General features: G+C 46.4%; 1 protein-coding gene across 4 annotated transcripts in view; it reads right to left on the bottom strand.

Annotated features, from left to right (window-relative positions):
- Positions 1–22,500, bottom strand: part of znf536 (zinc finger protein 536) — a 170,179-nt gene that overhangs the window by 16,765 nt on the left and 130,914 nt on the right. The gene's annotated exons all lie outside the window — the stretch shown is intronic.

Genomic DNA, 22,500 nt, shown 5'->3' with positions numbered 1-22,500 from the left:
TTTCTTTCTCACACACACATAGTGAGTTAGGTCCAATTAGGAACTGGCAATGTCACTGGTGCCCCAGACTTAGCTGAGGTTACTACTCCTGTAGCTCTGAGTGGAGCTCGTCCACAGTGGAACTCTGGCTGCTATTCAACGTCCACACCTCCAGATCGGAGCAGCTATGATTGTGAATGGCGTTGATCATTAATTGTCATAAAACACCCTGTGCTGTGGAACACACAGATTGCTTAAGTGTTACAAAAATAAACATGTACAGATGTCAGTGGAAAAACACTGGGTATGATTATATCGGCGCAAGGCAAACACAAATTTAGTCATCATTACACTGCAAAGGCACTATGAATTATTAATTGTTTTCCTAAGCTCATGTTACAACTAATGTACATCAAAATGCAGAGGCTATCATTTCAAAATATTACTAGTATTACCAAATAAAGTAGAAAACAACAACCAAACAACAAAAATGGCAGTTGCTTTTTTTTTTTTTTTTTTGCATTTCTGGTGTTTGCATATGAACATGTATACTCATGTAAGCACAAATTTTATATATATATATATATATATATATATATATATATATATATATATATATATATATATATATATATATATATATATATATATACATATATATATGCTAAACCACTATTCTGCAGGGTATTATCTATTAGCTAGTAACACTGCAAACATATTTCCAAATATATTTTAGATAAAGATTACATTAAGTTAAAAAAAAAAAAAAGGTATTTGAATATTTTCAGCCTTTCTTACCAAACAACTTTGTGTGGGATAATAACTTTCAGAATAATACGTTCATGCACTTATTGCTGAAGTTTGAATTCTAGCAAAATGCTTACAGTTGTTCTAATTATTCGCAACTGCAACGCGAAGTAAATAATATGAATGCAGTTTCATTCTCGCTACAACCCCGGAGAAAATTATTTGGCAATAAAACCTACACAGTGCATTTTCCATGTCATGTTCTGTTAAAATGCCTCCATGAAAATGACAAAATGAAATTAAAACATGCGTTTATTTGAAACTGCTCTCGCAAGAAGTGTTATCGAAATGAACAGAGGAGCCGATCCTGGGCTAATAACACGTCGCCGTTTAGATCCGCCTAAAAGCAATAACGCTGACACCTACTCACTTTGCATTATGCACACAGACGTGCCGTCACTGGCAAATCAAGATGTATATTTCTTAAAGAGGCACAGTTCTGACGCAGATGTCAAGCGCTTTGGAATATGCTGATGGAGATTAAGAGAAGAATGAAACTCTTCCCCCATCCTCAGCTACTAATATCAGGAGATGTAGCAACGAGAAAGGCTCCCTAACAACCGGAACACCAGTGATTAATGACACTATTTCACACTTGAAATACCCTCTCCCAGATTCACAAATAAATTTAAACGATCATCATCTTACGGAGTTCCTTTTGAAGGCACTAATATTACTGCTCTAATCTCTATTAAATTGCATGAAACTTTGGCTTGTCATTGCAGGAAAAGATCCTGGGCGCTTCCCCACATGTCAAGCTTCGCCTTGTCCACAAGATGGCGATACAGGACTCCGGACCAGTCGTCCGCTCAAGTTCACGGCGACAATAGGATCATGATAGTCAATGTCATTTCTCTCCAACCTGCAGATATTTCATGTAGATGCGAAGATGAAGTGGTTGCTATTTTTAAAATGTGAACTGATTGGCAGTACTTAAAAGAATATGCTGCTGTCATGCTTTTACAGCTGTCTGAACGCATTTTTTTTTCTGTCCGAAAGGAAATTAAAGATAATCATAACCATAATGATAATAAATCGTGTTCTCCATCTTTTAAAACGCCCGTTCTCCCAAGGGTGCTTGCTCTTTGTGACTTCCCTTTAAAGAAAGTTCCAGTAATGAGTTACAGATTACGCCACATATTTGATTTTCACTCTTCATTAACTAAGCCACCTGGAATGTTATTATTTAAGGACGCCATTACTTCTCCCCGAACAACTGCCACTGCGATCGAGAGACTAGCACATCAACGTTATCGTTCCTCACAACCTTTGTTTTCGGCACGGTTTTGGTATGTTGTTTAATGTCTGATTTCCCATTGGAAGACGGAGTAATAACTTTTAAGAACCACAGATACATTTTCTGTTCATTAAAAAGCAGCACATGGAGGCCCACCAAATTAAGAGATATTTCTTAATTAGTGCAGTATCCTATCTCCGTCAGAGCTTCACTGCCGTGCCACCACGCCGATAAACTGACATGTCTTTAACATTTTTAACCTTATCGTTGTGTTCTGCCTGTAAAGATAACATCTACATTCGCCTAAAATCGTTATTTAAGTCAGGGCGAATTTAGCATACGGAAAAACGGAGGAAACAGAGTTCAAACGGTAAGATTAGACCTTGCTCGCTACCCTTTCCGCACAGAGCGTCGCGCTGCAAGCTTTCTGTCGCCCTCTACTGGTTGATTCTGTTAACGCATCTCGAGTGCACACGAGGCAGAGTAGGGGCCCTGGAAAGTAATACAAGACATATGGTAAGAGGACTCATAGCTCCAGGATCCATCTTATGTTAATACATGTGTCATGCTTAACAGAATGGCTAAATGAAGAGGCGGACAGAACAATAGCCCAGCACAAGGCTGGGAGAAAACCCTGTTAACAAGGGCCAGCCCGCTTAGGGAACTCTCCCCGCTGTCTCAGCTTGAAGACCTGACATTTCACAACTGCCTCCTCTTATCACCACACCGCACAACTAAGGCGACCAGGGGTGGGGGATTGGGTGTGTGGGGGTGTCACACGGAAGTGCTCCAAGGCCCCATTTTATGTACTGGTCTATCTGGGGTACTAAATAATTCTGTCATTTTACTATGTAATCTGTTTAAGTACATATCTAAGTCACAGTGGTTCATTAATTTGAGGGGTTTAAGAGCTCATTTTCAGGTATTCCTCAAAAACCTAAGAGGGGGAAAAACATAATTCCTTAATTACACCATCCACATTCTTTCTAACATGTAAAACAGGATATCAGGATATACAGAATGAATATGGATTGTGAAAATTTCCCTAATAATTTAGTTGAATCTGTAATAATAGTATAATATGGGTTCTCCCTCACTGTCTGTATAGAGAGAGGTATTTCCAGGCATGAAACATTCAACTTCACACTGGTTTCTGCACTGTTTGAATGAGGAGCAGACGCGGTTCACGACCCTGCAGAACACACACCGCTCACGAGGTACACACACCATACACACTGCCATGGAGCGTGGCTTTGTTCTCCCTCAGGCATCCGGCACTGTTGGAAAAGTGTTGTTTTTGGCAAAGGTAGGCCTCATTGTACAGACCAGTATTTCTAAATATGTAAATATGAGTGCGCGCACGCGCACACACACACACACACAAACACACACATACATACACACACACACAATGAGGCTGAGCACTAGGAAGTGCACCCAAATCATATTTTTAGAAGGTTTTAATGAACACAGGATGTTTATGAATACCATTTGCAGTGATTCACAAAGACTAGGAGGATCAGCACGCATCAACCCCACCCCTCCCTCAAAGTGTAAAAGAAATCCAATGTTTCTGGGCGGGGGAGGGGGGGGTGTACACGTTTGTGCCTCGCTGGCTGCGTGGGTTCAGATTTGCCTCAGATAAGCATACAGCAGTGCTGAAGAACACAAAAGCACAGGGACGAAACTCACACATGTGGCACTTAAAGAGGCCCTCTGTCTGCTGAGGGATTTGTGGCTCCTCTTTGCTACAAGGGGAACATGTGCAGGTAAAACAAATAGCACATTTGCCATACGCCTAATACGGTGGAGATGTAAGCCAGGCTGGATAATAGTTCCAGAGCGCGACGAGGTATTACAAGAGAAGGCATCTGCTGATGGATATAGAACAGGGTGTCTGACTAAAACCCAGGACGATGATAAGGTGAAACGCCAGGAGAGCCTTCAGAAGTGAACGAAACAGCATTATTCTGTGACTTGGAACAGGTCGTTCCTGGTCATCTCCTGCAGCGTTCTTTCCTTCAGAATCCAGAGGCTCTTATGTGGATGGCTCCCGCAAGCTGCTCCAGTCAGGAGCGCCAGCCGAGGGGCTGTGCACGTAAATGGAGATAACGGGAAGCTCGCGTCCAGGTCCGAACCCCCGACGCAAACCGTAACGGAGGCCCTCAGGGGTCGGGTGCATCCCGAGCCAAGCGGGGCCAGGCCACGGCGGTGGCCGCGGGCCGAGGAAAACGGGGCAAGGGAGCTCGCGCGCACGTCTTCTCCTCTGCCTCCATTTCTGGGGCAGAGATCCTCATACCGATAATACGTCCACAGAGCAATTTAAGCCCAAACACTGATGCGGCAATCTGTCTTATGTGCCTGATAGCGCTTTCTTCCCTCTCTCGCCCAAATTACTTTCCCTCATATCTAATTATATTTGCTAATGATCTTATAAGGGAATAATGGAATGTGCTTGATCTATTACCTTTTTTTGCAGTACATAAATACAACACAAATGGTAATGCGGCATTCGAGCGCTTTGCTCTTTTCCTGCAGTTAAGTGAAAGTGGAAGAGCCGAGGACATCACCGCGCCGCACGCATCCACACGCACATGCATGCACAGCATGTCTAGAAACGAGTCTAAACAAGGTAAATAAAAGAAAATCATATGAAATAAAATGGATAAAGAGAGAGACTACGGCAGTTTGTGTTCCCCATCCTATACTTTTCGTCACTGGCCTGGGTCACAGCCTGGACACTCTTAAGTCAGCAGTGACACAGGCTCTCGTGTAAGGCCTCCAGTACAACGCCCGCTACCATGCCAACCATGATAAAAACTGGTAACAGGTGGGCTAGAGAGCGTAGCTGTGTCTGTGTAATACAACTACAAGATGAAGAAGGAAGCCAAGGAGCAGAAAGAGCAGAACCTTCCTCCCCATGCAGCCGATCTCTGGCCTTTAGGGAGTTTGTGGTTTTGTATGGGTCTGTTGTCCAGTAAGATGGTCGTTCCCCCCCCCCCCCTGCAGAAGAGGCGCTCTGTATGGGGGTGACCCCTGAGCAGTGACCTTAACCCAGACAGGTGAGTCTAAAAAAGGAACAATTAGGTAAGAAATGATACAGCTTGGCCAATGGGATATTTATTAATAAGTCCCTCTAATACTGTCTGGCAGAAAAGGCTTTTGAGAGAAGCATGTCTTCCAAGCAGCATAAGGCCAACCCCTAATTTTTGTCTCTCTCTGTCACTCTCTCTCTCACTCCTCCACCCCCTTCCCCTCTACGGGGTTGTGATGTATAGGACACTGTGCCCCTGTGCCACGGCTCCACCCTGGCCTGTTGTCTTGGTGGTTCCCACAGGCTCGCCGATGGCCAGCCCATGACAGACGCTCTAAACCCCCCTGCATTAATGGAAGGAAATGGCATTCGATCTCCATTTGATCTCCTAATCATTTCTGCTGAAATGATAATTACTGTCCTCAGAATCCCCCCACTGAGAGAGGACCCCATAAAATCCAAAAGCAAGCTCTTTGGCTCTCTACTGTAGAAATTACACTTCCGTCAACACACCATAGTCCTGAGCTGCAACTACATATTTATTTTGCGATCATTCACATTAATCTGCAGGGTCTCTCTCTCTCTCTCTCTCTCTCTCTCTCTCTCTCTCTCTCTCTCTCTCTCTCTCTCTCGCTCTCTCTCTCAAACAGACACACACACACCCCTCTTGGTCTGCTGGCGACTGTTGTCTGTGATTCTTTTCAACTGACATAATCCTGATTGATTCGTTCAGCAGATAAAAACTCAGTCCACTTGTGGCCTTTACCGGGGAACATAATACCAGGCTTTATTCTACAACAATGTAACATAATGACGCTGGAATGCACGCGGGGTGGGGGGGGGGGTCCTGAAAAGGGCCATGTCTTAAATGACTGTGACACTCTGTAGTCTAATGTAAAAGAAAAAGAGAGAAAAACAGAGAAAAAGAGGGAGAGAGAGAGAGAGAAATCATTAAGTGCAGATTACCAGAGTGCCCCACTGCTAACAAGGTCACTGCAGGGTTGCTGGTAAAAAGTTGCTATTGTCCATTTTTCTTAAGCACTGGCGCTTCAGATTTCGCTCTGATGAGATTTGTTTCGTACAGTGTTCCAGAGTTGCCTTCTCTCATCTGCCTGTCACCCTCTCTCCCCCCGAACTTTTTTAAAAAGAACCTTTTGTTTGACAACAGGAAGAGATGAGGTCACTTTTTGTTCATCAGGACTCATTTGAGAATGAATCACGCTTTTTCTTTTGCACGGCTTAATGTGGGGTTAGCTGGGCCTTGCTTAAATAGGCCATACACACTCACTTCCCCTTCACACACACACACACACACACACACACACACACACACACACACACACACACACACACACACACACACATACACACATACACACACACACACACACACACACACACACACACACACACACGTGCATGCACGCACACCCAGATGGCGGTGAGGTTAGCCATGATGCGCAATATTTCAGTAAAGTGTGTTCTGTGATGGCTGCTCACATAAATCCATGAAAGTGAAGCGGAGGAGACACATTTGAGCAGAAAAGCACGGCTGCTTCTACCTGAGCCAAGTGCCTTCAGAAAGGAGAGCAAACAGCCAAGCCTACACACAAACTGTGTCATGGACAGCCCATGTCAGACATGTTCCCATAGTAACATAGGGCATGTTCACTAGGGCATGTTCTCTGTTTCCCTCGCTCCCTTCCTTTCTGCTTCTCTCCTTCTGTCTCACCCTCTCTCCCTCACTTACTTTCTCCATGTCTCTCCCTCTCTGTTTCTGTGTGTGTGTGTGTGTGTGTGTGTGTGTGTGTGTAAGTGTGTGTATGTTGTGTGTTGTATTAATTGGGAGCTCTAATCTAGGAGAGTCATGCTCCCAGGAGTCACTGCCGGTATTATTCGAGGGGGTGTTGTGAGCCGCGTCGCACTTGCGCACTAATTCTGTGCGCCGTCGCGCTGCGGAGGGAACGCGCCCCTGAGCGCCACGTCTGAGTCAGGCAGGCTGCTCCAGACGAGCTCCCCTTAGAGTGACACTGTCACTCACCACACAGAGAGAGAGGAGCGAGGGAGAGAGAGGTGAGGAAACAGGAAACAGAGCAGGGCCTTTTATCCTGCTTGGTAGGACCTGTCAGAACCCTTTCTCTCAGGTCTCCCACCAGCGGTAACACAGCAGCTATCAGAGGGAACCTGACATCCGTACTCCTCATTTCCAGGGGGGAGAAATCACGAGAGCGGTCGCACACAGGAGAGCAGCTACTACACACTCCCCTCAGATCATGCACTAGAGACTCCCATAAGCACAGTGACAGAGAGAGAGAGAGAGAGAGAGAGAGAGAGAGAGAGAGAGAGAGACACACACACAGAGAGAGAGAGAGAGAGAGAGAGAGAGATGTTAGAATGTTTCAAGTTTGGAGAATGTAGGCTGACAGACTTTTTCTTTCACAGTCTGTGACAAGTAAAGGAAAAAAGGTTCGCCTCTGTATGTTCGTTTTAAAGTTTGGACAGATATGAGAACAACTGAGTGACATAGCGTGTGTAGCGAGTGCACAATCTTCCCCGCAGCTTGTAAAGCTTCTATAGAGACATAAATATGCCTCTTGGCACCGACGGTGCTCCGTAGCCAAATGGTATAACGGTTTCCTCCTTAACTTCTTTACTCACTTTTTGGACCCTTAAAGAGCTCTGAAAGTACACAGAGATTGACGCACGCTGTCACGTACGCATACTCACGCTCGCTCTACGTCAGCGCAAGGAGCTGTGATGGAAAATAACGAGCACCTGGTCGGGGTTTTTTAAATGTGATTTCGCCTGCCTCCCTGCCGGTCTCTGATGATTCAACAGTTCCCACTCCAACATCTGCTTCTTACTCTTACCGGGTCTCAATTAAGACGGCACTATTTATGAACCCCCCCCCCCCCCCCCCCACACTTATTTATGCTGCACTTTTCCCACATACGTGCCGTGTGTGGCAGCCCAAGCAGACCCCTCGTTCTGCGCTCAGCGCACAGATGTTTCCACAGAGGGGCCGAGAGGTGGATGTCTCCACGCGAGCTGCCTTGCTGGACGCTGCTAAACAGAGGGACTCAAGATGACAAGATTTGCAGATCTCCTGAGCGGATGAGGAATTTGCCGCTCTCCAGTGAATGAAAGGAATGGTAGTTGGGTTTTTTTTTTGGTGAACGGATGAGCTTTGGACGAGGGCCACTGAGACTGATTTAAGGGCCCTGTTTTAATTGACTGGAAATTCTTTCACTAACTCGACATCTGTAGTACTTTCCAGGCATCGTAAGCCATCCACACAGACACACACACACACACACACACACAAACACACACACAGATAGGTTTCCCATATATCTGCTCACTGGCTGGAAATGATACTCTTCCTGACATGGACATATTATCTAAAATATACAGATTTTATGTGACCACTTTACGGTTTATATGCTGGAAAGTCAAAGAGCACGGAAAAGTAGCTGATAATCGAATAAATAATCATCAATTGTTAGTCTTTGCTGCACCTGTTCTTCAAAACGGCATGCTTGATTTTGTTGGCCTTGTTTTAGGCCTGGGCCTTTCTTAATCCATGAAGCCACGGCACAGACACTTAAAGCTGGCTTTGTTAGTGACATAACCCAGCCCCCTCCAAATCCTCCACTTAGTTCCCCGGCATTTGGGTAATTTACAGGCTTGGCGTGGAAGACTGAATATATGTGGGATTGTATCACATTGCCCAAGTTTGAAAATATGCAATGGTAAAGAACAGGGAGAGGCGAGGTGTCACACACACACACACACACTCACACTCACACACACACACACACACACACATGCACACACACACACACACACACAAGACACACACACACAAAATAGATGGATCATTAGAAGCATGTGGAGTGTGTGGCACAGTATGCTTTACCAGTCCCTGTGTGCTTCTTGTAAGCAGTTAACACAGCTTACACATTCCTGGGCTCACCAACACATGCTTGCTCAAACAACATGATGGCAAAAAGGCAGGCTTTGATTTCAAGGTAGAATAAACATCTGGTTATGGAAACAAAAAATACAAAAACTCAGTTTTCTGTTTTTTTGGGGGTTTTTTTTACAAAAAAATAAGGAATAAGGAGATTTATATCCCCGTGACCAAAGAACCCTGTTTACATTTTTTATTTACGCAACTGTGAGAGGTAAGACATTGTTAGAATATGAAACGTCAAATTATTTAGAGGTCAGTGTAAGCACTTACAGCAGAGGTTCCCTTGCTTTGACATGGCCATAAACAGCTCGGGATCAGGCCTCTTTGTCTGTGGCCATCGTCCGTGAAGAGATGATGGATTCGGCGGTGCTTTCCCACGCGAGGTGGGATAGCGTCCACGCCGGGAGTGCACGAGCACTTCAAAGCCCCCTCCCCCCCTCCCCCCAGAGCGCCGGGCTAAAAGGCTGCACTCCGGCCTGTGCAGAGCCAATGACTTTATCAGCTTCAGCTGCTCCGTAAACTCCGCTTTTCCGAGCACAATACCAGATACAACAGCCTGTCAAAGAGAAGTTATTATCTCAAATGTGTTTTATTAATAATTCATCTGTGAACGCTGTTTATGACATTTGGGACGTGGGTATAATAAGCGCGGATGGAGGGAAATGTGGCACGTCCTGGCCAAGAACCTTTTTCTCCTTTCTCTTTTTGAGAATCATTACTTTGTGTGCTCCTCTAATTGAGGCTTCATAAATTACCCAGAAGGCCTGGTCTGGCTGCTGATTGCTCTCTGACTTGGCCCACATTGTGTCCTTGCTGGTGGGGAGATAGGAACTATGAGTGTTCTCCAGAGCAGCCATTGCTTTTGTGTACAGGGAGACAAGACGAATAGCCCGAAACGAGTCGCTGCGCTCAATTACAACCATTCATTTGACATGGAAAAAAGTTCATCATTGTCTTAAAATACAACAGAAGCAACAACTCCACCACCACCACCACCACCACCACCACCACCAACAGCAACAACAACAGTAATAATAATAAGGTCTAACTAGAATTTATTTTTGCGCCGTTTCTTTTTGGAGATTCTGAAACCCTCTCCACAGTTATCCCGTGTTGTTCGCTCTCTTAGCTCTGTTTTTGGCAGGCCAATCCATAACATTCTTTTTGTTCTACTTCAATCTCCTCCTTTTTCCCAAGCCTGAGAAACTTCAGACATGAGAACCATTAGCGGCCTCTAATATAAAACCAGTGAAATTTACCTGGGATTATAAGTCATTGACAAATAACCTTGCTGATAGATGCGAACTAGATTTTGTTCAAAGCACTCCGACAGCCTCAAAAGAGATTAGCAGAGTTCTTATCAGGTCAGCAGTGTCGCGGGGGAAATGTGTTTAAAGTCACATTGATTTATTGAAAGATTTTCCAATAAGAATACCTCTCTCAACTCTCCGACAAGAAAGAGTCTGTCTCTGTGTGTCTCTGTGTCTAACGTTATAAGTGTGAACTTTGCTGCTCTACAAAATTACAAAAAAAAAGAAAGAAAAAAATGCTACATTTCAGATGCCCTAAATAAATAAAGTGAGAGATGTTTGAGGGCTGAAAGCACCAATCTTCATGAACATTATTTTTTATTACTTTTAATTTTCCTTCCCTGTCTACTGTTTGTAATTCAGCCTGGTGAAAGCAATGATAGAACATTTGTGAGTATAAAACTCCACCCCCCCCCCCACCACACACACACACACACACACACACACACACACACACACACAGTGACAGCAAACTATAATAAAGATCCTTTGTTCCTCTGAGCAATCATTTGACACTATTACCTTCTTAAGAGTAATTAGGAATGCTTTCTGAGAGCTGATCTGTGGGAACCAGCGTGCTCAGCCTGGGACCTGCCCAATCCTCTCAAACAGGCAGGAGAGAAAAGCCTGGGATGTCACTCCACAGCCCTGTCAGAGAGATGTCGCTGTCACCTCCTTCCTTCCTCTCTCTCTCTCTCTCTCTCTCTCTCTCTCTCTCTCTCTCTCTCTCTCTCTCTCTCTCTCTCTCTCTCTCTCTCTCTCTCTCTCTCTCTCTCGCCCTGCGCCTGCTGTTCCATTTGATCTCTGAGGTCCGCTGGAACCCTGGAAAGCTATCCCAGCATTCTCCGGACCGTCGGAGCCCCGCGGTGAACCTTCTGGAAGCGCTGGTGTGTCCAGGCTGTAACTGTAGCCGCCGACATCGCTGACTCCACCGTGCAATCTGTCAGGGGCTGCACCTTAACACCGCGCCTGCCTCGGCACGGCTAAGCCTCGCCACAGCACCGCGGTAAACTGCCACAAATCCCTCCGCCTGAGCCCAAGCCATGCCCCAGCCCCAAGCTCCCCTGGAAGGACATGTGGCTCTTCTGAAATCAGTTCTTGCCACCGTAAAGCATTCCAAACTACGCGCCGCACGTAAAAACAAAAAAACCAAAAACAGCCCGATCACGCTGCGCGGTCAGTGACACTGGGCACATCATCGTTCCGGGTTTGTGCTTCATTCCGCGTCCGATTGTTAAATACGTTACAAGGTGTGACACGTCTTGGTTTTAAGATAACCAAAGAGCCAAGACTTGTAATCAAAGGCACTGAAGTCCACAAGGGACACCTGAGGGGCAAGGTGAACTCAGCCAGGGAGAACCCTCTTAAACCAAGGGCTCGTCACATCTTAACTGTTACACCTGTTACATCTTTAAGCACCAGTCACACGCCGATGGCCTCAACTCCCCTTCCTAGTATCCTTTTCTCCGGAGCCAAGCCCTCAGGTTCGAGCTGCCTCCCTCCCTCCCCTCAGAGCTGTCCTAGTGCAGTCAACGGTGGTGGCGGGGCAGTATTTTTACGTTATTGGTAATGCCTTCGAGGCCTTCAAGGGCTACAGGAAACAGCAGCATTTTGATTGAATCCCCACGAGCCCACCGCTGCCCCTACACAGCTTGGGCTGAAGACTGTGGAAGCCCACTAGCGCCACAGTGATCTCTTGTTTCAGTGGAAGGGTTTTGTGCACTCATCTATAAGTGCCCGCCAGGCACAGATAAACCAGGCAGCCTGACCAGATAAATAAACAGCAGATAATGTGAATAAAAAACAGAAAACGAGGGAAGAAGAAAGAGAACTAGGTGCAGGGGGAGGGCTGCATTGTCCCTGCATGGTTTCGTTTGTCTCTGCCATACATGCTATTATGGTTTATACAAAAAAAAAAAACCCACCCACCAAAAAAGGAAACTAAAAACAACAACCCAGAATTTTTCACTATCGGGGGAAGCGAGAGGCCGGTTACAGAGAGGCCGGTTACCGGCGAGACGATTGCTGGCCAGCCGTGGTGGAGGCCAAGAGGCTGTGTGCAGGGTGGTTCTTCTCACTCACACGGACCTGCAGACGCGTGTGCGCGCCAGGTCGACCGGGAGCGGGGGTTGGTGCGCGGCCGCGTATTGCACAGCATCTTCCCGCCGCAAAATCCCGGCAGCCTGAGGAGAGGATCAAACGCGTGCAGTGGTCGGGTGAACCAGCATCGACAGAATGTCAAGCACGACAGGGGCCGCGAAGAGTGGGCTCTCTCTCTCTCTCTCTCTCTCTCTCTCTCTCTCCTCTACACTGCTCTAGCTGACAATGAAAAAGCCAGACTGCATGTCTTAATGTCCAGTCACTTTGATGGACTGAGTGGGGGTTAACTGAGTAGACAGGGCAAGGATTCGAGAGGAGGCTGACATTTGAGAATCTGCATTAAAAGAAACAGCATCAGTGAGGTGCCACCCCGAGTTCTGATTTTTTAAAGTTTCGGTTAGAGCACTGATGTGGATTTAGCAGAACACAGGCCAAACAAACTCCACACGGCATGCAGCAAAGCGACACATGCTGGGAATGAGCACCTTCTGGATCTGAGATACGGTACTCAGTCCTTATGTCAGACAACCTTCTTGTGTACTTGTGATGTTTGGAGTAAAATCGGATATCTAAACCACAGCGGAATCCAGAGTCGGAAAGGCAAACAGAAATCAAAGAATGAGAAAACTCAAACTGCCTGAGCCCACTCTAAACAGTGAGTCAGCGGTGTACATCTCGGGCTGTGGTTCTGCCGGGGCAGCGTGGGACTCCTTCCGCCCCGGGCAGGCTTGCCTCTCTGTGCGTGCCCCAGGGGCCCCTGTCTCTCCCTGCAGCTCTGGGCCTGGATCACTTCCACTCCTGCTCAGCCAGCGTGGGGCGAATGCACTTATTCAGGGGCCGTGACCTCACACATGGCTCTTCCCCACATCACCCTGGTTCCACCACACACAGTTTGATTTGTCAGCATGTGTGCTGCGTGGCACTGGAATTCAGGAGCCCTGAGATTGTGTTGGTGTTGGTGATAACGTCCAGATAATGTATATACTTGAATGGAATTCAAGAGCCAGGTGGTAGGTTACGGTCAAAAACTGCACATGTATTCCCCTCACACAGTACTGATCATGAACTCCCTTGCGAACCCTGTCACTTCTGGTCAGTGACCTCTAGGGGGAGCTGCTCTTTTATATGTTGTGGGGGGTGGGGGGTGTATTTGTGAGAGACAATAAAAACATTAATTTGCCCTGAAATCATTCCTGACGTAAATGTAAAATGGTGCCCATTGGAACCCAGTAATGAAGCATGCTGAATCTCTGCAGCTCCTAATTTGACTAGTTAAATGACTCCATTACGTGTCTAACAGACAGAGGCAAATCATTTCTGGTCAGTTGAGGCTCACTTACCCGCGTCGCGTCGCCGGGCATGGGGAGAAATGAAGATGACGACTGGCTCTACCTCTCCTCCTTCCTCCCACTGTCTTTACACACTGTGTGTTATTCCAGCCAGAATAGGAAGCGGCAGAGAACAACTGCAAAATGAGGTGCACGTGCGTGTGTATCCTTGTGTGTGTGTGTGTGTGTGTGTGTGCGTGTGTGTGTGTTCCACCACTTCACTCTCCGTCTGTCTATTTCTCTCCCTCCCTACAAGTGTGTATTTGCATGTGAGTCCATCTTTGTGTTAATTAGATGTCTGGTCTAAATGATCAAAGCATGCACGGTGTAGTAAATAAAGTAGCAAATAGATAAATAAATAAGCAGAATGCACATCAGTGTGTGTGTGTGTCTTCGGTTTCTGTCCTCGCATCGGACGTTTAATGGGGATTTGTGCAATCATAACCCTGTCAGCAAATCACGTCCTCACTTTCAGTGCAAAAGGGAGGGGAAAAATGATTAGGAAATAGTGAATTATTAAAAGAGGCTGCCTGCTGTCCATCACTGTCACTTAGTGCAGAGAGAGATGGAGAGGAATTCTACTAGCAGTGAGCACATGGACATCTGTTTCCAGCACCAATCCCCCCACCCCCAAGCCCTTATCTCTATCCCCAAAAAAGGAATGTAATTCATTTGTTTGTTCACGTGAATAGTTGCTATGATTGTGTGTGCATGCACACACACTTGCACACACAAACCTTCATTTGAATGATTTGAATGATTATTTTAAGTTATTAGTGATACAGTGATGGGCAGACAAGTCTCAACATGAGATAGAATTTGACTTTCAATTGCTTGTACGCATCTCTTATTGTAGGAAGTTCCAGAGACATACGGACGCCACCTCGGATTGCTCATAAAGTAGAAGCAGCCTTAGTCTGTTTTTGTGTTTGTTTGTTTTACTTTCTACAAGGAGATACGTGATTAGAGCTTTGTTTAGGGAAAGTAGTAATCACATAATGTAAAAGGAACATAAGAGGACTTATGCTGTCTGCTAATATAACTAATAAGGGATCATCCTCAATGTTCCCCCTTTGTTGTTATACACACAATACAAACACACACACACACACACACACACACACAAAATCAAATAGATGTATGTAAATAGAAAGTCTTAAGCAATGCACTGGAGTGAAGAAAGTGTGTGAGTGCATGTGTGTGTGTGTGCGTGTGTGTGTGTGTGTGTGTGTGTCTGTGTGTGTGTGTGTGTGTGTGGGTGTGTGTGTGGGTGTGTGTCTGTGGGTGTGTGTGTGTCTGTGTGTGTGTGTGTGTGTGTGTGTGGGTCTGAGCCCTCACACTGCTTTAATATGACTCATACAGTATGGAAAGACTTAGTGTGGACTCACTGCCTCCTGGTGCCCATCAGTTGTCTACTATATAAAGCACAGAGGGACATGCAGGACACACCTGCTGTATGCTGGGATACAGAGTTCCGGTCTGGGCCAAGGACACAGGGCTGGGCCAAGGGAACCGGGCTAGGCCGAGGACCGCAGCCTGGGCACAGAGCACCAGGCTGGGTCCAGAACATTGGGACAGCTTTGGCACACTTGGTTTTAAAAAGCACATTTCGTAAATGTAAACAGTTTTGAGATTTAAGAGGCATCCAGTGAACACTTGTGCAGGAAAGAAACTATCTCGCCAACACATACACACATGAACGAAGCGCATGCACAAAAGACGTGCACACACACTCTCCGATACTCAAAGGGAGGTCTGGGTCGTGTCGCCCCTGGGCACTTTTCGTGTGTCACTAATGCCCACAGCTGCTACATGCTGGTGTGTGTGTGTGTGTGTGTGTGTGTGTGCCTGCTTAATGCGATAGGTAATTATGTAGTCTGATCTCACAAACGAGGGATTTAAGAGCTAAGTATACAGTAATAGCCCCCATGATGTGGCACATGTCTGGGCCTAAGAATAGCCAAAAGTGATGAGCAAACAGATGGACAGATAGCTGTGAAACACTAAGGTAAGGAGGTAGTCACGAGGACCGAAGGCCTCTTGTAAGCGGCAGTGGTAGCTCAGTGATTAGAGTACTTGACTTGTAATTGGAAGGTTGCTGGTTCAAGCCCCACCACTGCCAAGTTGCCGCTGTTGGGCCCCTGAGCAAGGCCCTGGTTCTCAGTCATACTTGTAAGTGGTTTTGGATAAAGGCGTCAGCTAAATGCTGTAAATGCAAGGCCTCCTTTTCCTGACACATGCAATGGCTACGTTTGAACGGTGAATTAGCAGAACACGCTAGCATAGCACAGGCCTCCCTGCAAGCTAAAGGAACTGGCAGACTCGTGGTCAGTGAGCAGAGGCTGCAGTGATATCACCCCAGTGTCCCCGTCTCATAGCCGGAGACGGTGCGGGTCAAACGCTGGCAAGCCACGTGTAGCGCAGGTTCCTGAAGAGCAGAGGCAGTTTTACACCGTCCTCCTCTCCACCTACACGCACGCACGCACACACACCCTTGGCTCCACCGAATGTTGCCTCTCCCCAACGCCTCGACGTCCGCCTGCCGATTTCTGTCTGTTGATCCTCCTGAAGAGGACAGATCAAATATTCCACTCCAGTCGGAGGGCGCGCCTTCCGTTTGGGGGCGGCTGCCTGATTGGGGTTGACGGATGGGGCCAGGGGGTTTGAAGTCTTAACAGACAGCATGACTTTGATATGAGCTCGCAGTGTGCATCGCCAAAGACACAAGGGGAAGACAGAGGGAGAGAGAGCGAGAGAGAGAGAGAGAGAGAGAGAGAGAGAGAGAGAGAGAGAGAGGAACAAAAGCATCTGTGGAGTGGTCAGGGCCAGCGGCAGCTTGTGGCGGAGGCTTTTTGAAGTCGAACTCCCCCTTCCTCTCTCCTACTCCTCCTCCTCCTCCCTGCCTGTACCCCTACCCCCAAGGCCCTCTCTCCTTCGCGCTCTCTCACTCTTCCTGCTCTTTAGGAGAACCCACAGGCGACACACACAGGCACACACACACACACACACACACACACACACACACACTGGCTGGTGCTGGTCCAAGAAAATGGTGCACAATCCAGCAACCAAGGCAAAGCGCGGTCTTCAACTCACTGACAACAAACAGCTGAAGATCACAAAGAAATTAAGCCGCAGCCGTCTGTGATACATAGTGCACCTCCATTATCTGGCAAAGTTAATCAAGGAAAAATAAACAACAAAAAATGAAAACTATATATATATATATAAACCCAGAAGGAATCCTCTATGACAAAGCTATCATCTCTTATAAATCCAAAGCAATGTGCTTGGAGCCTTGAGAAGGGAGCACCAGGCCCCTTAAAACGCCGCACCGTGCCACTGGGCTTTGGAGCTAAGGGATAAGGGGAAGACGTAACAGATGTCACATCTTGGCAGGACTGAGGGAGTTAACAGGCTTTATTTTACCCCCTTTTTAAAAAAAAAATGTCTCCCGTATAAACAGATTTTGTTGCTGCTTAAAGTGGGCTCAAAATTAAAGCATATCGTTTTACACACATATTGCATGCATATTAGCAAGCCCCAGCTGCTAGTGTCCTGTTCTTAAGAGCCATATGATTGAGTTAGGGGGCCCCGGTATCAGATAAGATTTAAGCTCGCTCTCCCCATGTGCAACCCCCCACCCCCCAACCCGCATTTTACTGCTAACTTATTAAATGGAGAGAAATGACATTATTTTTCTGAGTGTATGTGTAATTATTGCCACACACCTGTGACTCCCGCCATCTTTGGCAGGGGGAGAGGCGGAAGGAGGGGGAGTGGGGGAAAGGAAGTGATTGAGGGGGGGGGGAGTGAGAGAGCGAGGAAGAGAGATCTCTTGTGGAGCAGCAGGAGCCCTCATTTAAAAAAAGAGAAAGAAAAAGAAAGAAGGCACAAAGATAAAGAACAAAAAAAAAAAAAAAAAAAAAAAAAAAACCAGAGCTTGTTAATCAGACTGTCTGTCACTGGCAGTACACTGATATCATAATGATTCACACACAGGAGCCTCCACGTTAGAACGTACGCTGACGAGCTTGAGCCTCCTACTCAGCAATTAAAACCCACAGCAAACAACCTTTTTACTTCTTTACAATAGACAGGGGCTCCTCGCACGGCAGGGGGCCCAAAGTTTCGCTCCGCCGTGCCGTCAGATCCAGAAATCTGCCAAGCGGGCTTTCCGTCTGCGCGGCAGAGATGAAGCTGCACCGCGCTGCCAGCTCTCGCCGCGGAACAAAACGGCTCGTCGGAAAGGCAGGCAGAGGGAGTGGGGCAGAGTCTCTCGCTCTTTTCTGGCCCCCTGTCTTTTCTCTCTTTCCCCAGGAGCGGCCCTGAGGAGGTGAACACGTGAAAATAGAGACAAAGGAAATTACCTATTAGGGAAGCAGGCATGATCTCCCCTGGCCCCTGCTCCAAAAAGTGACTCACGATGTTGTAATTGTTTACCTTTGACACTGACCATAATTCTTCTCCAATCCAGTGTAACAGAATATTTTGGCATCTCGCTCTCTCTCTTCCTGTCTTTCTCTCTCTCTCTTCCTTCATCCCCCCCCCCCACCCCCAACCTCCCTCCACCCCTCGCTAAACACATCAAGGCCTCAAATGTCGTCAGACGACTCCGAACGTATTGCATCTCGACGCCCACCGCTCGCTTGTTATGAGCCTGCAGCCCCGCTCCTCTGCCTCTCTCTCTGATCATGCGAGGGAGCGGGTCACTTAAAACGCGGCCCAGCCTCTCCACTACCCTCACTGTCTGGTGGAAACGCTTCTCCCGCTATTCTATCACTTTCATTCTCTCGCTGACACCACGGGACGGGGGCCGTGTACAAGAGCTAATCACGTCGGGAGGGCTTACACTGTCAGTCTCGCTCTCCTGGGCTGATCTAAAAGCGTGGAAATAGCCATGTTTTTTGGTGTAATGTTTTAATAGAAAACAGATGGCCACAGATGTAGGGCCTCGGCAAACTGGGTGACACGTCTTTAATATTTTAGAGTGGTCTTTCTGTAAATGTAGAAGCAGCTGTTTCCTCCTGTTGTAAATTTGGAGTTTTTAATTCATGATTGACAGCTACTGGATTTACTGTAAATTACAGATATAAATATGGAAGCGATGAAAATTGTTGAGTTGGAGTGTGTGCATGCATGTGTATGTGATGGGGGTGGGGAGGGTTGTATTTGACGTTGTTCATGGCTGAATAGATTTATCGTCACCTAAATGTTTGGTTCTTTTTTTTCCTTTAGTCTTTTCCTTTCAAGGCAAAATATAATTCTGTTTAAACACACAGCTGTCTCTCCAACTCTATATGTGTTGATATTTAAATGTACATGAATATTAAAATAAGAAATGTAGATGGAGGCAAACTGAGGCAGCAAGAGGAGGGGCCTGCTAAAAGAGTTCTATTTCCATGTGTTTGCTTAGCTGCTGTTCGTTTAGTTTTAATGTCAGCTGCAAGTACAGCTCCCTTGACGCTTATGGTAGAGGTGATTGTCATCAATTCGCATCTTGGCATTTAAACCACCTGCTTCAAATACACATATTTGAAATGCAAATAAACTGCATATGCCCAGGCAAATTAAAGAACAGGGGGAGTAAACACTTTTGAAGTCATGACTTTTCTTTTCCTGTTTTTATGGGGTGCCCTGTCAAAAGTGCTTTTTCTTGAGAAGGCAATGCCAGATAATGCCTTTCAGAGACAACCAGCATAATACTAAATGATTATATATTTATTTGTGGTTTTGTTTGCAAGCCATAGAGAGCTCTTGGTTTTTTTTGGTTTTTTTTATCTGACTCTCAGCTTGATTTGTGTGGCTCTGGGGTATTTTCCATTAACCATTTCTTTCTTTCTTCCGGATGTTTCTGAGGAGCAGAATGGATTAGATCTCCTTGGCTCTCTCCTTGCCTTTGGCAGCCCCACGCCACTCTTATTCAGGCATCCGTGCCCATGTGTCTTATTTAGCATTGACCCTTTTTCATATTGATATTTCTACATGACCATTACTTGTCCCTCTGCATGCTTTGTGTCCGTGTGTCAGTTGCAAGGTGCATCATCCAATACTGCTGCCTGTGCATTCAAACCCCACGCCAACGGCCCCTCGAGTCTCACTGTCCTCCACCGGCCGATCCATGACATTAGTGGGGCAGCTCCTTAATGAGCCCGGCGCATCATTTTTCATAAAGTATCTATTTGGACATTATCATGTTGCACAAACCCAATCAGGGCGTAGCACGTCTCCGACTGTCCCCACCGCCCACCCGAGCCATCTATTTCTGTCTAGACGGACGTGTAAGTGAATACACCGATAAGCAAGTGTTTTAATCAGGCATATGGGCAGCACAGTAAAATGCCACTCCCGCACTGAAATCGTCACCGTCGTCGTCGTCGTCATCATCATCATCATCATCATCATCATCATCATCATCATCATCATCATCATCATCATCATGCTCACTGATGATACGACAGCGGTTTAGGGATGACAATCTGTTGAACTGCCATGTCTTGGAACTCCAGCTAAACAACGGCACTTTTGAAAGAAAAAAGAGACAAATATATACAGAGAGAGACAGAGAGAGACAGAGAGAGAGACACACACAGAGAGAGACACACACACACACAGAGATAGAGAGAGAGACACAGAGAGAGAGACCGAGAGAGAGAGACAGAGAGAGAGACACAGAGAGAGACAGAGAGAGACACAGAGAGAGAGAGACACAGAGAGAAAGACACAGAGAGAGAGACACAGAGGGGGGGCGGGGTTCCTTTCTGATGCTTTCTCCACATCTCTCCATTCCTTCACTTCCCATAAAAGTTACTATATGTTGTTTATGCAATTACCCATAAGCCTTTACACACAGACACACACACACATACACACACACAGAGACACACACACAAACCACACACTAAGTAATCACAATAGCTTGGTGAGTATTGACTGGAGTGATTTCAGCTCTGGTACTGATCAGGATGCACTGTGGACAGGTGAGGGTGCTTTCCCAGACTCACCTGTCAGTCGGCTTAACAAGCAGTTCCTCAGGCGTCTGTAACAGCCTCTGCCTTAACGACGTTCTTACTGCTAACGTTCACGCGCTTGTCAACCACAAGTAGACAGAACCCCTGACGAGGTGTTACCTAATTGTGTTTTAAAAAGCGATGACACCTCATCTGCCTGTCTCCTTCTCTGTCTCTCTCTCTCTCCCTTTCTTTCTCTCTCTCTCTCTCTCTCTCTCTCTCTCTCTCTCTCTCTCTCTCTCTCTCTCGCTCTCTTTCCTCCATGACACATCTCTTAATGCAATTAAACATTATGAGAAACAAGACATCGTGGAGTGTTGAAGGAGTGGGTGTTGTTTGGATATGGGGAGACTACCTGCGGAGTGCAACCATTCAAATGAGACCATAATAAGACCATCAGAACAAGGGAAATATTGTCTCTGAGATGACAACAATGTAAAAAAAAAACCCATCAGGTAATTAAACACGTACTCTGGGTTTTGTCAAAGTGGCCTACGGTTGAAGTTCTTTCTGTGTTTTCTCAGTCCCTTCACTGTAAATGCTAATCATGTGAAAATGTAAAAAAAATCAAGCTGCAAAAAAAAAGAAGAGAAAGAACAACAGCAAAACGAGGGAAAATAATCAATCAAATTATTAAAATGAAAAGTTGTTGTGTCTTCAAGGACATTGAGTTCTCGGGCACTCTTCTGTCCAGTAGAAAAGAGAGAGAGAGAGAGAGAGAGAGAGAGAGAGAGAGAGAGAGAGAGAGAGAAAGAGACAACTTGGATGAGACATTGATAGGAGGGGAGAGGCGGGGGGAGACACAGAAATAAACCCAAACCCCATCTGATGACCAGCTTGTCTATAATACTGAATCAGCGTGCCTTGCCAAGATGCAGGAACAGGCTAAGTCCAGATCTGAGAGATTTGAGGCTCAGGCCTGTGAAGGAGAGACGCACCAACTTCCTCCCCGCCATGAAAAATCAGTTCTGCTACCTGCCCACGCAACCCCTTCCGAACCAATAAAAGCTCCAAGCATGAAACCAGTCTTGTAGAAAATACGTGGCCAAGTCCATGGCAAATATACATGGCATGCATCTTATCAACCCCCCCCCCCCCCCCCCCCAAAGAAAAAGAAACAAAAAAAAGATGAAAAGAAAAATACAGGACAGATGATGCAGCCATCTTGAGATCATTTGTCAACTGTCAGCCCGGGTTGACCTTGCAAAAAACAAACAGGGTGAGTGGTGGCAGAAATTGTCTTTTATGGAGAGCAAAAGGGAGAAGAGAGAGCTGTTGTTTTTGCTAATAAAGAGACATTTTGCCTTCCATTCGCGGCGGCAGTTAAAAGCGCAACAAACATGGAAATCCATTACAGGATGCTAGTTAGAAAGTGTGACCGAAGCGTGCGCAGTCAATTAGGGGCTGGAGAGTGAGTCCAAGGCTTGTCCGTCGCACTCCGGTCAGCATGGTGCTGACCATGGAATCTCTGCCTTTTTTTTTTCTTTTTGGGGAGGATGGATGGAGTGATGGAGAGGTGGCGTGACAGGGAGGGAGGGGGGGCGCTAGCACAGCCGAGCTCTGCTTATCTCTTCTTCCTTCCTCTCTCTCTCTCTCTCTCTCTCTCTCTCTCTCTCTCTCTCTCTCTATTTACAAAAGCATTAATGTGCTCTGCTATGTGCTTGTCCATTGTTCTGTGTTTAAAGGCGTACGGAATGTGTTTGTGTAGCTGGCTGGTGG

Source organism: Electrophorus electricus, chromosome 21 (genome assembly GCF_013358815.1).
Source record: "Electrophorus electricus isolate fEleEle1 chromosome 21, fEleEle1.pri, whole genome shotgun sequence".
Classification (NCBI taxonomy): domain Eukaryota; kingdom Metazoa; phylum Chordata; class Actinopteri; order Gymnotiformes; family Gymnotidae; genus Electrophorus; species Electrophorus electricus.
The sequence above is the reverse complement of the archived record's forward strand: the minus strand, read 5'-3'. Positions and strand labels throughout refer to the sequence as shown.